The following is a 16706-nucleotide window of genomic DNA, read 5'->3' as shown; positions in this document are numbered from 1 at the left end:
CATTATTATCATTAAATTATTATTTTTCATTTAAATATAGAGGGAAATAGTCAAAGATATTTAGAGAATGATATAAATAAAATGAATTATAGATAGAGATATTAAGATTATCATATATATATAAAGATAAATAGAGGGAGAGAGAGATAAAGATGTGGAGAGAGATATATAGAAATGCATAAATCAATATATGTGTTGATTTCAAAATCAACACATATATTGATTTATACATTTCTATATATCATATATATAAAGATAAATAGAGGAAGAGAGAGATAAAGATGTGGAGAGAAATATATAGAAATGCATAAATCAATATGTGTTGATTTATTGATTTATGCATTTCTATATATCTCTCTCCACATCTTTATCTCTCTCCCTCTATTTATTTTTATATATATGATAATCTTAATATATCTATCTATAACTCATTTTATTTCTATCATTCTCTAAATATCTTTGACTATCTCCCTCTATATTTAAATTAAAAGCAATGATTTAATGATGATAATGGTGGTAATATTGTACACGTGGTGATTATAGCGGTGGTGCTGATTTAACTATTGATAGTTGTATATGTGACTATTCTAATAGTAGTGAAGTGTTGTTAATACTATAAAACTAGGTGTATATAAGTAAATGATTTATATATATATATATATATATATCTTATAATTTTAAATTTAAATATTTGTTATATTATAATTTTAAGGAAAAGTGTTAATTAGGGTTTAAAAATACTTCCAATTATTATAGTTTAATATTATATTTTTTAATGAAAAGAATTATAAAGAATCACAAAAGAGAAAAAAAAAGGGACAAATGAAGGGATCGAATCCTAAACCCTCTACCTTATGCTTGGGAGCATGTGCCAATCGGACTATTAGCTCTCATCCGATAAATTTTTGTATACACACACACACACACAAGAGTTATTTCAAAATCAACACATATTGATTTATACATTTCTATATATCTCTCTCCCTCTATTTATCTTTATATATATGATAATCTTAATATCTCTGTCTATAGCTCTTTTTATTTCTATCATTCTCTAAATATCTTTAACTAGCTCCCTCTATATTTAAATTAAAAACAATAATTTAGTGATGATAATCATGGTAATATTGTACACGTGGTGATTGTAGCAGTGATATTGATTTAACGATTAATCGTTGTATAGGTGATTATTCTAATAGTAGTGAAGTGGTGTTAATATTATAAAATTAGGTATATATAAATAAATGATTTATATATATCTTATAATTTTAAATCTAAAAATTTGTTATATTATAATTTTAAGGAAAAATGTTAATTAGGATTTAAAAATACTTACAATCATCATAATTTAATATTATATTTTGGAATGAAAATAATTATAAAGAATCACAAAAGAAAAAAAAAGGGACAAATGGAGGGATCGAACCCTAAAACCTCTATCTTATGCTTGGGAGCATGTGCCAATCGGACTATTAGCCCTCATCCACTTTTTAAATCAACGAAAATATATATATACATATATAAAGAATGTATTGTGTTAGGTGCACTTATAAATGGAAAAAAATGACATTTGACATAAGGAGGGCTCGAACCCTGAACCACGCTGGAATGCGTACTTCTATGCCAGTCGGGCTACTTACCCTCATTTAACATTTTATTGCATGAAATATATATATTATACAAGCTCTAATGTGTATATATATTATTTTTTTCAAAAATATAAATTTTATTTGTCAAAATTATATATCATGTCCAGTAATATTTATTTTTACATTTATATCTAATTCTTCTCTGCAATCTAATTCATTATGCTAGCTCATCACTGCTGCATGTAGTAGCTCATATGTGCATGCATTAATGCAATAGACACACTTCTCGAATCATCAGTTCTTGAATGGTGTGCATGGCTGCAAGCAATAATAGCTTATTGCATGCACACTTTCCTTTGCATGAGCCATTAAATAAGCTACCTCACCAACTCCAAGCTTTGAAATTATTTTTAAGCTGTTTCTTCTCTTTCTTTTAAGGGTATAATAGTAAAACTATATACATTAGTACCATTTGAGCTAGCTCAAATTGAGCTATTTAGCAGTACTCATAGTTCTTATCCGATTTAAAATTTTCAATAAAATTTAATGAGGCTTTGCTTGTCATTAATGTTGGAGTTATTTATTTATTTATTTAAAAATCAAAGATAAAATTCACTGAAGTTCATTGAAGCCACTAAACGGACATATGATAAGAAACAAAGAGCACTTGTCTTAAATAATAGGGCAAGAAGATTTGTTAGAATACATTCCTTAAATATTTTAATTAAAGAATATTAAAAATTGATTTAAATATATATTTTAAAAATTGTATATAATAATTTGAGTTTGGCCCACTTTTAAAGGTATATATTTACCTTTAAATTTAAATATGTGCTTTAATAATTATTTTCTTACTTTATATTATTCACTTATTCCCATAAATTAAATTGCTCATATATTAAATTTGAATTCTAATAATTTTGAGTTTAATGAAAAGTCATTAGATTATATATATATATATATATATAATGAAAATTTTTCTTGGAAATAAAGTTTTCAAAAATAATTTTCTATGAGAAATGTTTTTTTGAACAATTCTTGAATAAAAAATGTCAGGGTTGAAACATTAATTCTATAAAATTTCAAGGATTAAAAAATATTTTATTTAATTAAGTGTAAGAATATCATTTCATATATATTTAACGGAAATGATATTTTTTTTTTATGAAAAGATCAACTCGTTAATGAATTCAAATTATAAAGACTTTTCGAGATACATGGAACTTCGCTCGAAAAAAGAAATATATAGAACAACTTATTAATTATATCAAATTATAGTGATCACGTGTTTTTGAAATGAAAAGATTCCGAGAGTTGAAATTTCTAACAAAACTTGAGTACATGAACCTTACTAAGAAATAATGACTTCTCTTGCAATCTCTTCTGTTTCTAACAACTACATTTGTGTTTTGTTCTTCTCTTTTCTCATCGAAGGTACACTTTTACTACTGGACTTTAGTATCATTAGAAATTTCAATGTAATATCTCTATTTCAATCAGATTGAATATTATTTCTTATGATATTAACAAATTAATTCATAATACCAATTGATCTAAATTAAAAAAAATAATCAATATTTTTTTTCATGAGGATAAAAACTCCAAGCTAAACAATAAATTAAATTATAAAAAAAAATATATTATGCAGATTCCATATGTCCTCAAGTATAAGATTTCCCAATTGATCAACTAATTGGCAGAGAAATTAGTTTTGAGGAACTTCTAGTTTCGTTAACTGATTGATTAGCTATAACACATATCATGCATGCAAAAGAAGAAATTAAATGCTTTATTTTCCTTTCTCTAAAAATTGTGGAGTGCGAGGATGTGATTTTTCTTGCAAAAATAAATGTTAATCCGGTGGACTAAACCAAAGCACTCAAGCTTTCACAATTAGATAGGGCAATGGGGTTCTGTTAACCTATTCTGATGTCAAACTTTCTCATTAATCTCCTTCTTTATATTTTAATTATTATTTAATTTATTGTAATTTATCCAACAAACACGAGAGTAGTATCGCAAAGACTATACCAAAAATGAGCTAAAGAATTTATATATAGCCCAAATCCAATTACTAAAATAATTTAGGTTATTGATTTATTTGAATCAATTGGAGCTGACGTACTGTTACAATTAATGATTAAATTTTATATTTCTAATTTTTTTTTCTCTCCAAAATTGTAGAACGCAAGTTTGAGATTTTCTTCCCAAAATAACAGTGCAATCAATATTCTTCACTGCATGCTAGGAAGTCTTGTATTTTGTATCTTTCAGCAAATGCTCACAAAGCTCACTCTGCCAAAACTTCTTACAACCGTTTGAATATTCTCTCTCAACTTTGCTTTTCAACAGAAGTGGGATTCGCACATTAAATAATTAATTCATCAACACATTTACATAAAACTTATTTTTATTAATAAATTTTTTTATTTAGCAACGATAGAGTCATTTAAACTTAACTTAGAAGGTGCAGAGAAACATCTCTTTAAGCTCAAAATCGTCATGCTCTAATCAAGTGAGAAACACGGGCCAAATAAAATAAATATTTAAATATGTTTTATTGTTTAATTAAACCTAATTAATTAATTGTATACCTATATTATTACCACAAGTATGATTTCTTAAAAATTGTTATTATAAGCTCATATTATACCACTTATAAAATATCGCTCTTGCGTTAATAATAAATAAAGGAGAATATTAATAATATATTAATTAATTAAATTTGTATTTATATTATTTAGTTATTAATGTTTTTTATTTTTATTTTTTTTAGCATTGAAAATAATAGTGTTCATGATTCTTATTCTTTTGAATGAAACAAAAAAAATAATAAGAATTGAAATAAAAAAATATCATAAAAATTAAACAGGATTGGACTAAATTTATTTTATTGTAATGATATAATTCTAATTTTCTATTGATAATTGAATTAAGAATCATATTATACTCAATTATACTGAATACTAAATAAAAAAATAAATAAAATAAAATCAATTTTATAAAATTATTATTTACAATCTTTTTAGAAATATAATATAATTTTAATATGATTAAAATTTAAACACGTAATACATATGTTATATTTATAATAATAAACTATATGCACTATAATATATAAACAACTATGAATGAATTGAAGGACCAACTTTTTGGACTGTAAAAATATTCTTATAAATATTAATAATATAAATTTATATTTTTCTTTCTTAGATTTTATTTTTTTTAAAATTATTTTACAGAATTCTTTTACAAATTTTATTTTAGAATTAGAAATATATATATATATATATATATATATATATATATATATATATATATATATATATATATATATATATTCAAATTTAATTAGAACGTGCAAGATTAAATTTATATTTTAATATATAATATTTATAATTTAAAAAATAAAAATATTTATTAAATAGATTTTAAAATATTTTATATTAGACAATATGACAATATAAAATTTCAAGATATTAATATAATAAAAATAAAAATTTTATAGTAATAATGCACTAGAGTAATAAAAATTTATTTAAAAAATTATTCTATTTTTTAATTTTACAAATAATTTTCTTTCAAATTAATCTAGATATATAATTTTATTATGGAAGTTAAAATTATTTTAAATTATAAAAAATTAAAATAAAATAGATACAAATTAAATATTTTTTAAAAAATAAAATAATAGAGTTTAAATAAATTAAATTCAATGAGATAATATTTTCACCTATTTATATTTTTAAAACTTATTATTATATCTTTTTCATTATATTACACTTAATTTTATAATTAAGTTAATATTACACATAATTTTTATAAAAATATGATAAAATAAAAAATTTAAATTGATAGATATTTTTATTTATATATATAAAATTAAAATGACATTAAAATTAATACTTTAATTTAAATAATTAAATATAATATTTATAATAGTATGATAATATTATATAATATATATATAATTAATAGTAAATTATATAAAAAAATAAATTATAATTTTTTATAACAAATATAATAATGTATATGTAAAAAAAAAATTAGTTAATAAATAATAGTGCATTGACTTAATTATGATATAAATTTACTAATAAATTTTAATGGAGGACTAAAAATATAAATGGATATGTACCATTCATATACAAAATATATATATACTACCATATATCTTATGTCTTATTCAATATTGACTTATTCAGACAAAAAATTTCCTAAATTCGCATGTATATATAAAAGAAAAACTTACTTAGGCTTGATCCATTATGATTTCAAAATATAAATATGTGAGTTTTATTATATATTTTATATGTTGAATGTACTGTTAACATAATTACAGCAATTAGCATGATTATAGGAGATTTGTGTAGCATAATTACAGCAATTAGCATGATTATAGGAGATTTGTGTAGCATAATTATAGCAATTATTATTCTTGTCTAAATTAGTTCATATTCTCATGTATAAATAGATGTAATATCTCTGTAAATGAGACACAGAAAAATATACAATCCTTTCCTTCATTACTTGTATTCTTTCTTCTAACATGTACAATGAATCTAGTCTAAATAAGAATAATTTTCTTTTGTAAATTTCAATGCTATTTTTTTTTCTTTTGTAAATTTATTGGAAAAATTATTCTTCAAAGTAAGTTTTTCTAGGAAATAAAATTTTCTCAATTTTCTTGTGAAAAATTATTTTCTTGAAAATTTTATTTTGGACTTAATTTTTTAAAAATAATTTTCTATGAGAAATGTTTTTTCAAACCATTACTGAAGAAAAGATGTAAGGGTTCAAACATTAATTCTATAAAATTTCAAGAATTAAAAAATAATTTTTTTAATTAAGTGTAAGAATATCATTTATTATATATTTAACGGAGAAGATATTTTTTTTGGATGAAAAGACCAACTCATTAATGAATTCAAATTATAAAAACTTACTCATTCCAATCTCAAGATACATGAAACTTCACTAAAAAAAAATACATGAAGCAACTCATTAATTTTATCAAATTATATTAAAAAATTGTAATAAACTCTTTATTCTTTTTTTAAAGAATGTCGATATCTACTTATTATATTATAACTTTGATTGCGTTATACTCAACATGGCCTTAGTGCCATTGGATTTCCTATTAATAATAAATATTTTGCTTATCCCAATACATATATATATATAGTCCAAAGACTTGTTAATCCACACATGCTGGTTTCTAGATTACAAAAGCCTTGAAAAATATCTTCAATGCATGCTAGGAAGTCTATCTTGTATTTTTGTCTCTTTCAGCAAATGCATATCAATTTCAACTCGCTCTGCCTACCACCTTTTGAAAATTCTCTCAACTTTGTTTGCCAACAAAAGTGGGATTCTTTCCTAGGCATTTCCACAATTTTTTTTTTTAAGAGATGACAGAGTCCTTTTAAATTAATTGAGAAGGTGCGAAGAAATATCTTTATTTTCCAGTCTCCAATTTTTATTAAGGCAGATATTATTTAGCTGCTTCAACTCAAAAGGCTCTCAAGAGAAAGACTACAAAAAAGAGCAAAAATGAGTGTGAAATTAGTGTGTGGAGTCAGTTTCACTTTGGCGCTAATGCTAACTATTCAGTTGGCAATAGCAAAGGCACCTATTGCAAAGCCCAACTGTACAGACCATTGCGGAAATATAAGAATTCCGTACCCATTCGGAATGGGCAATAGGGATTGTTATTTCAACGAATCGTTTGAGATTGAATGCAAAGAAAGTAGAGCTTTTATAAGTAAAATAAAAATGGAGCTCTCAATATTTCTATAGAAGGCTGGGCTAACGTCAAAAGTCCAATCATATCCTCCAATTGCTCCGACAGGGAGACCAATCTGCCTTTCAATTTGACGGGAAGTCCTTTCTTTATTTCCGACGAGAACGTATTCACTGCAGTAGGTTGCAACACCCGTGCTTTAATGATCGATGAACCTCTCCAACGCCTTGGGTGTGAGTCCAAATGCCTTGGCCAGAAGAAGGATGTTGATTGGCGACAAATGCTTCCTAATTTCATAGAAGAGGTTTCTAGTGGTAATTACTGGATACTGAACGATTATTGTAATGGTACCGATTGCTGTCAGGTTACAATACCTTCATCACTTCAGGTTTTCGATCCAAAATTACAGGCCATAGATGATAATCAAAGCACAGATGGTTGCCAGCTGGCATTTCTAGCAGGAACATATGAAGTAGATTCCTGGAGAGAAAAGGATCGCAATGTCCAGTTTCCGATGGTGCTAGATTGGGTAATCAATTCTACCCTAAGGGAAGATTATCTAAGGACGATGAATTCCAGCCAAAGGAAAGGTGTTGTCCCGAAAACCTTTTATTGCTACTACTACGGTTCTTCTTCTTCTTCTAATAAGCCAATATTCCGTTGTTCTTGCAAACGTGGGTACGAGGGCAATCCTTACCTTGAGTGCACAGGTAAATTTAATGCGCTGTTGTTTTACTTTTTACTGCTATTACAGTGCTACCAATTAATATATTTATTCGTCATCTATTTATTCAAAATTAACACATGTTAGATATCATTTATTTTATCAAATATCATGTGTCATTAATGAGTAATTTTAAAAAATAGTTGAAAATAATAATTACAAAAAATTTATAAAGATATAAATTTAATTAAAGATATAAATTTAATTATTATAAAATCAAATAAAAATTTTATTTGATTCTTATTAAAAGTAAATTAAAATTATTATTATAGTAAATTTATAAAAGTATATAAAATTACATTGATAAATTTAAAATTGTTATTATAAAAAACGTGGATCTATTATTTTAGAGCTTAAAATCTACTAAAGGCGAACTTAATTATTTGAGAATTCAAGTGAATGAATATATATAGGTAGATGAAAACTCGAGAACTTCTCACTCCCTTTATTTTAAAAGGTAAAAAAAAACCAATTAGATTACTCCCTGGTTAGCAATTGAAATCTTTTAATTAGTAGTTATTAATATATTATTATCCATCTACCAATAACTAGAATAGTACTAATCTTTTTTATTCACTTATTCTTTTCATTTTCACTTTGTTATATTAGATATTGATGAATGCAAAGAGCAAAAGCATCATTGCAAGGGAATAACAAAATGTGTGAATACTTCGGGATCATTTAAATGTGTACCTGATGCAAAATGGATTATATTATTGGTAAGTCTTCTTTTGCTCAATAATATCATTAATCAATCATGCAAAGAGCTATAATACTTTTTACCATTTTTATGAACTAAAAAAATTTTAAGTAAGTTTAATTAGTCTATATCATATTATCCTTAATGAAATTATTTTTTATTAATATAATTATAAATAGATATATAATTTAATTACTTTGAAAATTTTTGAATTACAAATAATATGAGTTAATATAATCATAAACAATTATGAGATTTATTATTTCTTAATTTCTATTGATGAATCCATAAATGAGTTTTTTTTTTAAATCTATAAATGAGGTTGCCTAATGATATCTCTAAGTTACATATATTGACTTTCTTAAGTTAGTAAGTTTAGACAAGGTAATTTTTTTTTTTTTAACTTCTATTGACTTTGTTAAGTTAGTAAGTAATCGTTCTCATATGTGTTTCACTTTTTTTCTTTTGAGTTATTTAGTGCGTAGGGGGGATTATTGGAGTATTGGTAATAGTCTTTGGTACTCGGATATTGTGCAAGCATGTGAAGAAAAGAAGGAAAATCGAACTCAGAAAAAAGTTCTTCAAAAGGAATGGTGGTTGCTTTTACAACAACAACTAACTTCAAGTGATGGTAGTGTTCAGAAAACAAAAATATTTACATCAAAGGAGTTGGAAAAAGCCACTGATCATTTCAATGATGACAGAATACTTGGTCAAGGAGGTCAGGGTACAGTGTACAAGGGAATGCTAGCAGATGGAAGAATTGTTGCTGTCAAAATGTCCAAATCAGTTGATGAGGAAAATCTACAAGAATTTATTAATGAAGTTGTGATTCTTTCTCAAATCAATCACAGGAATATTGTCAGGCTTTTGGGATGCTGCTTGGAAACAGAAGTTCCCTTGCTAGTCTATGAATTCATACCCAATGGATCTCTTTTTCAATATCTCCATGACCAAAATGAGGCGTCTTCTTTACCATGGGAAATGAGAGTACGGATTGCGAGTGAAATTGCTGCGGCACTTGCATATTTGCACTCAGCAGCTTCTATTCCAATTTACCATCGTGACATTAAATCTACAAATATACTCTTAGATGAGAAACACAAAGGAAAAGTATCAGATTTTGGAACTTCAAGATCAATTGCGAATGATCAAACTCATTTGACAACTCATGTGCATGGCACTTTTGGTTATTTGGATCCAGAGTACTTCCAATCTAGCCAATTTACAGATAAGAGTGATGTTTATAGCTTTGGAGTAGTTCTAATGGAGCTTTTAAGTGGACAAAAGGCAATTTGTTCAAGTAGCTCACAAGAAACCATGAGTCTTGCCACACATTTCATTCTTTTGATGGAAGAGAACAGACTTCATGACACTGTTGATGTGTGCATTATGGAGGATTGTCATGAAGAAGAAATTGTTGCAGTAGCTAATCTAGCTCTAAGATGCTTAAATTTGAATGGAAAAAAACGACCTACAATGAAAGAAGTTGCAATAGAGTTGGAAAGGATTCGAGCATCACCAAGTAATAAATTACATGTTCAACAAAATACTGAAGAGACTGAAAAGACCATGGCTGCTGAAGTAATTATATTGCAGATGGATGATGTTCCTACTTCAATTACTTGTGATTTTAACAGCTAATGTTGAAGTTGTAATAATAGATCTTTGAACCATCTATTGCTTTATAAGAAAGTTATTGAAGAAACTCTAGAACATGCAATAATAATATTAGTTCTTGCTTTATAGAATATGTAATAATATTGATTAGTAGGACCTGATGATCAAGAAGGCTATGTGTATTTCTATTAAAGTATATGTTTCATTTTGTTTCTTAGACTGGTCCATTACCATTGCCTTCTATTCTTTTTTATGTGAAGGTTGTTGAAGAACTAATTAAAGAAAAATCTAATTAAAGAACCTCTACAATATCTTGTTTTAAATAAATTGCACCTAAATTTAATTCATAATAACTTTAAGATGTAATATATATAATGAGATATATATTTATAAAATAAATTAGACTTGTATATTTATGTTTTTGAAAAGAAAAGATTTCGAGAGTTATCATGTCAACCAAATTTGAGTGCATTAACCTGAATAAGAATTAATGGCTTCTCTAGCAATTTCTTGTGTTTCTAACGGCTAAATTTGTTTTTCTTTCTTTTTTATCTTTTTCCTCATCCAAGGTACAGGGACTTTTATCACTGACATTAGTATTACTAGAAGCCTCAATACCATTTCTCTATTTTAATCGGATTGAATATTATTTTTTATGATATTTAAAAAATTAATTCATAATATCAATTGATATAAATAAAAAAATCAATATTATTTTTTTTTTCATGAGATAAAAACTCCAAGCTAAGCAATAAATATAATTATAAAAATAAAATACTATGCACACTAATATTATGTAGATTTCATATAAAAAAATAAGGCTAAATGATTAAAAAAAATTCAAACCTTTATAAGTTTTTTCTATTTTAGTAAAATCATTTAATTTTATGCATTTAATCTCAAATTTTCATATTTATTTTAATTTTAACTATTAGTTTCATTAGATTAAAAATAATTTAAATATTTACTAACATTATTAATATTAGTCAATTATTTTAATTTTTTTATTTTAGTAATTATTCTCAAATAAATCAAATAAAAATATTGTTTTATTGAATCAAGTACTAATTATTTTAAAAGTAATAATTAGATTTATTTTTTATATTATTTATTAATATTTTATGTCTAAACATTTGAATTTTTTTAATTAGTTAAGCCTTAAATTCGAGATAAAATTATGAGAAAGATGTGAATTAAAAGTACAATATAAAGAGAGAGAAAAAAAATTAAAATTAAGTTAATAATATTAGATATATTATTCAATTATTATATTTTTCATCAACAGGAAGTTTGTTAAAATTAATAAAAAAATATTAAAATCATAGAACAAATGAATAAAATTAAATAGATTAGCTAAATTTTACAATATATAAATTAAAAAATTTGAATAATTTGTCAATTAATGAATTTAATTGTTTAATTAAATTTATCAATAAAATTGAATACAATATGACAAGTTTATAATTAAATTGATAAAATTAAAATATTTATTAAAAATTATAATTAACATGAAGATTTAGATATTTTTTTGCAATTTAAAAAAAATAACAATAATAATAGAACGAAAAGTTATGTGGAGAAAGTCTTAAAGAAAATATTTCCTACAAACACTTAAGAATTTTCCTTTAACTACTCAACTAATACAATGTCAAGTAACTTATTGATGCATACATTTTATATTATCATTTAGATATCATTTTTTCACATAATTTACCCTTGTTTATAGCAATTACTGTAGATATTAGCATATATTTAGTTAATTTCGTCTTTTTACACTTCTTAGTTTAATTTTTGAAACTTGTTTGTTTTGTAGGTTAAATTTGGAGAATTTTGGGGTATTTTGATCAGAGCAGCCATTTAGAAGAAATTAGAGTTGAATTGCAAAATTTTGAAGTTGAGTTAAATAAACAAAAAGTTGCACAACCTATGACACAGGTTGTGTCGTTGTCAGATATAAAGTTTTTCTCGGGCAGAAAGTTACACAATTTGCAACACAAGGCGCAACACAACCGACTCAGCTTGTGACGTTTTAATGAAAATTTGCTGATGTGGCACTTTCGTCCCTCTAATTTAATACATTATTTTCTCTAGAATTTTCTGTCTTTTTAACCCATTCTAGGGCAGACCTTTGCACCATATATAAACACCTTTTTCTCTTTCTTTCCATAAGGAGAAAAATAGAGAAATTTTGCAAGAGAGAGAGAGAGGAAGAGGAGCACGTGAGATCGGTTTTTGGCAGCAGTAGAGGACGCCTTCTGCAACACTCCAGCAGCAGATTCTTCATCATTTTACTGGGTTCTTCTTTCCTTTAGCTTAGATTTTCATTATTTCTTCATTTTTATACTTGGGTTTGTCTTGAAACAATGATTTGTGAGTAGATCCTTGAGATTCTAGAGATGGGTTTGTAAATATTGCTTTGTATTGTGGTTTTTGGACTGATTTAGTCATTTAAATGAGATTTGCTGTATTTTGATTTATTGCTTGTGAGTTTGTTGTCTTGCTTGATGAATGGGTCCTCATTAAGTTAAGTTTTAATCCTTAATAGATGAACTGAAAAGTGAATGTTTGGGATAGATAATCTTGCAATAAACTTAGTTTTCTTGGTGTTAAAGATAAGCTAAGAGGATTAAGGGGACTTTCAACATCAATTAGAGCTTTAATTGGATTTTTTTCAGGTTTGAAATACCATGAAAACAGGGTTTGATTTGATGAATAACAACTTTGAAATGCTTGAAAAAGGTTTCAAAGCACTAAGAATTGATTTGATTTCCCTCAAAATTGCAATTCTCATGTGTTTGACTGAATTGGGGATAAACCACATGCAAACAATATTGAAAACTCTATCTCTAGAATCACTTTAATTTTTATTGAATTTAGATTTAATTCCTCCCAATTTCATAATTTGCAATTTCAATTTAAATTTTGGTAATCTAGTTTAATTAATTTAGTTAATTGTTTGATTTACCTTAAATTCCTCAAATACCAATTTTAATTTTAAATTTCATTTTTAATATCTTTAAATTTTACCACTCTAATTAGCTTATTCTTTTAATTCCAATTTAAGCATAATTCCCTGTGGGAACTATATTTTTAAAATTATACTATAGTAATCCGTGCACTTGCGGAAGCTATTTCACAGCTAACATCAAGTTTTTGGCGCCATTGCCGGGGAATTATTTGGTTTTAAGTTGGATTTTAATTGTCTAAGCTGATTAGAATTTTTATTTTCTTTTATTTTCACTGCTGTTCCTTGTGTTTTTCAGGTAATTTTCTTGTTTATGAGACGATCGAAAAGCACAAGTGATACTCAATTGTTGTTCAACCCTAAAATTGAAAAATTCTATCGAGCCAACAAAAAGGAATCTAAGAGGAGAAAGGAAGCAGAAAAAGAAGAACAACAAGGGTTTAACCAAGAGGAGAAAATTAAAAATATAGAGAATCAAAATAGAGCTATTGGTGGAAATAATGGAGGAAATGAGCAAAACAAGCAGAATGAAGTTGTTAATCAAAATGATCCTCAGAGAAGATCTATGTTAGATTATGCTTTTCCTAGATGTGCAAATGTGAGAGATAATAGTCCTATCATTGGAGCTAATCAATTTGAGTTAAAGACTGGTCTCATTCAAATGGTTCAGAATTCACAATTTGGAGGTAGTCCACTTGAAAATCCTCATTCTCATTTGAAGAAATTTTTGATGATATGTGGCACTCAAAGACAGCCTAGAGTTTCAGATGAAGTGATTCGGTTGACCTTATTCCCATTCTCTCTTCGGGATTTAGCATTAGAGTGGTATGACTCACTTCCACTCATTTGAGGAATTTGATGGTAGCTTTTAAACCAAGGGATGATGAAATTTTGTATGAATCTTGGATGAGATTTAAGGAGCTTGAAAGGCAGTGTCCTCATCATAAAATACCCAAATGGATGATTGTTCAGAATTTCTACACTAGAGTTACTCCAGCCATAAGAAATACAATTGATTCACAAGTAGGAGGAGATTTCATGAGAATGACAAGCGAAGAATGCTACGATCTATTAGAGAAGATTGCTCATAACACCCATTTATGGGGAAATCCTAGAGCAATTGAGCCAAAGAAGGCTGGGATCTATGAACTTGACTCAGTTAGCTACATGAATGCAAGATTTGATCAGTTGACTCAGCTACTTAGTTATTTTTGCACAAAGGCAACAACCTCAACTCCTACAACTATGCAACAAGTTGCCTACGCAGATGGAACCCAAAGTTGTGGAGTTTATTACTCTTCTTATGGTAATGATTATTTACAAGAACAAGCTGCTTATGCAGGAGGTTATCAACAGAAACCTATGGGAAATTCTTACTCTAATGTGAACAACTCAACATGGAGACCACAAGCAACTTTTGGTCAACAAGGTCAAAGCTCAAACTATGCTCATAACCAGCAGTATATGCAGCAGAATAAGCCTCAGTTTTAGCCTCAATTTCAGCCCACAAGGCAGCCACAATCTCGTTATTAACCAAGAGCACAACAATCCCTTTCACCTCATGAACCAAAGCCAACCTTGGAAAGCATGATGGAGAAATTTTTTGCTGAACAAAGCAAGATGAATAGCAAATTGGAGGAAGAAATGCAACACATGAGACAAACCATGGATCAATTACAAGCCCACAACCGTATGTTGGAGACTCAATTGGCTCAACAAGCAAGCTCATCAGGATCTAAATCCTATGGCAAACTACCTAGCCAACCACAGAACCCTCATGAACAATGTAAGGTTGTGACCTTGAGAAGTGGTAAGAAAGTTGGTCAAGAGAGTGAAAACAAGAAAAAAGAAAAAGAGAGCACAAAAGAAGAAAAATCAGTTGAGAGCAAGAAAAATAAAAAAGAAGAAGAAAGTAAAAGTGAGCAAGATGAGGGAGAGAAACCATACATTTCACCTGAACCTTATAAGCCCACCCTTCCCTACCCTCAAAGATTCATCAAGCAGAAGCTAGACAAATAATTTGGAAAATTTCTTGAAGTGCTAAAGAAGTTGTATATCAATGTGCCATTCACTGAGGCACTATCCCAAATGTCAAGTTATGCCAAGTTCTTAAAGGAGATTCTTACCCACAAGAGAAGGCTAGAGGATTATGACACCATCAACTTAGGAGCGCAATGCAGTGCTATAATTCAAAAGAAGTTACCTCCCAAACTTAAAGATCCGAGTGTGTTTTCCATTCCTTGTCATATAGGTAATAATTGTGTGGCAAATGCCTTATGTGACCTTGGAGCTAGTGTCAGCCTAATGCCTCTTTCAATATATGAGAAGCTAAATATGGGAGAGTTGAAGCCCACAAATATGTATCTTTCATTGGCTGACCGTTCAATTAAATATCCAGAAGGCATTCTAGAAAATGTGCCTATCAAGGTTGGAAAATTCTACATTCTAGTGGACTTTGTCATTTTAGATATGGAAGAAGACACAAAAATTTCTATCTTGTTGGGAAGACCATTTTTTGCAACAGCTGGTGCTTTAATTGATGTAAAGGGTGAGAAATTAACACTTAGAGTGGGAGATGATCAAATGATATTCAACATCAATCCAGCCATGAAAAGGAAACATGAAGAAGTTGAGTCTTGTTTGCAAGTAGACATTATTGATGAGATTGTTCAAAAGCATTTCAGAAAAAGCTATCCACAAGACCCTCTTGAAAATTGATTAGTCCATGGTGGGAGCATTGATGATGACAATCCTCATATAGTTGCTTTTGCACAATACTTGGAGAGCTCTCCACCACATCCTGAAGCTACAATTTTTCAGCTTGAAGAAGTGCAAACTTTGGAGATTAAACCACCATCATTAAAGGTAGAGGATGCCCCAAAGGTAGATCTTAAACCTCTTCCTTCCAACCTCAGGTATGCTTTTCTTGGACCCAATGGAACATTTCCTGTTATAATTAATGCAGCTTTGACTAATATTGAGATTGACAAATTGTTGAGAGTTTTAAGGGAATATAGGAGAGTTTTGGGTCATGCAATTGATGATATAAAGGGAATTAGTCCAACAGTCTGTATGCATAGAATTTTCCTATAGCCAAAAAGTAGACCTTCTATTGAACACCAAAGAAGATTGAATCCTATTATGAAGGATATTGTGGAAAAGGAAATCCTGAAATTACTAGTTGCTGGAATTATTTAACCTATTTTTGACAGTGAGTGGGTTAGTCCTTTGCATATTGTACCAAAAAAAGGTGGGGTGACAGTTGTTAAAAATGAGAGTAATGAATCGATACCCACTAGAACTGTTACAGGGTGGAGAATGTGCATAGACTAGAGGAAGTTGAACAATGCTACAAGAAAAGACCA

General features: G+C 27.5%; 1 non-coding gene and 1 pseudogene across 1 annotated transcript; one reads left to right on the top strand and one right to left on the bottom strand.

The window, feature by feature from the left end:
• Positions 1-6941: 6941 nt before the first annotated feature.
• On the top strand, positions 6942-10507 carry LOC110669100 (wall-associated receptor kinase-like 8; annotated as a pseudogene).
• Positions 10508-14185: 3678 nt separating this feature from the next.
• On the bottom strand, positions 14186-14291 carry LOC131177052 (small nucleolar RNA R71). The gene has a single exon (XR_009146773.1). It is a non-coding gene; the product is annotated as a small nucleolar RNA R71 (small nucleolar RNA).
• Between the last annotated feature and the right edge of the window lie 2415 nt (positions 14292-16706).

The sequence above is a fragment of the Hevea brasiliensis genome, unplaced genomic scaffold (genome assembly GCF_030052815.1).
Source record: "Hevea brasiliensis isolate MT/VB/25A 57/8 unplaced genomic scaffold, ASM3005281v1 Scaf311, whole genome shotgun sequence".
Taxonomy (NCBI): Eukaryota; Viridiplantae; Streptophyta; class Magnoliopsida; order Malpighiales; family Euphorbiaceae; genus Hevea; species Hevea brasiliensis.
The sequence above is the reverse complement of the archived record's forward strand: the minus strand, read 5'-3'. Positions and strand labels throughout refer to the sequence as shown.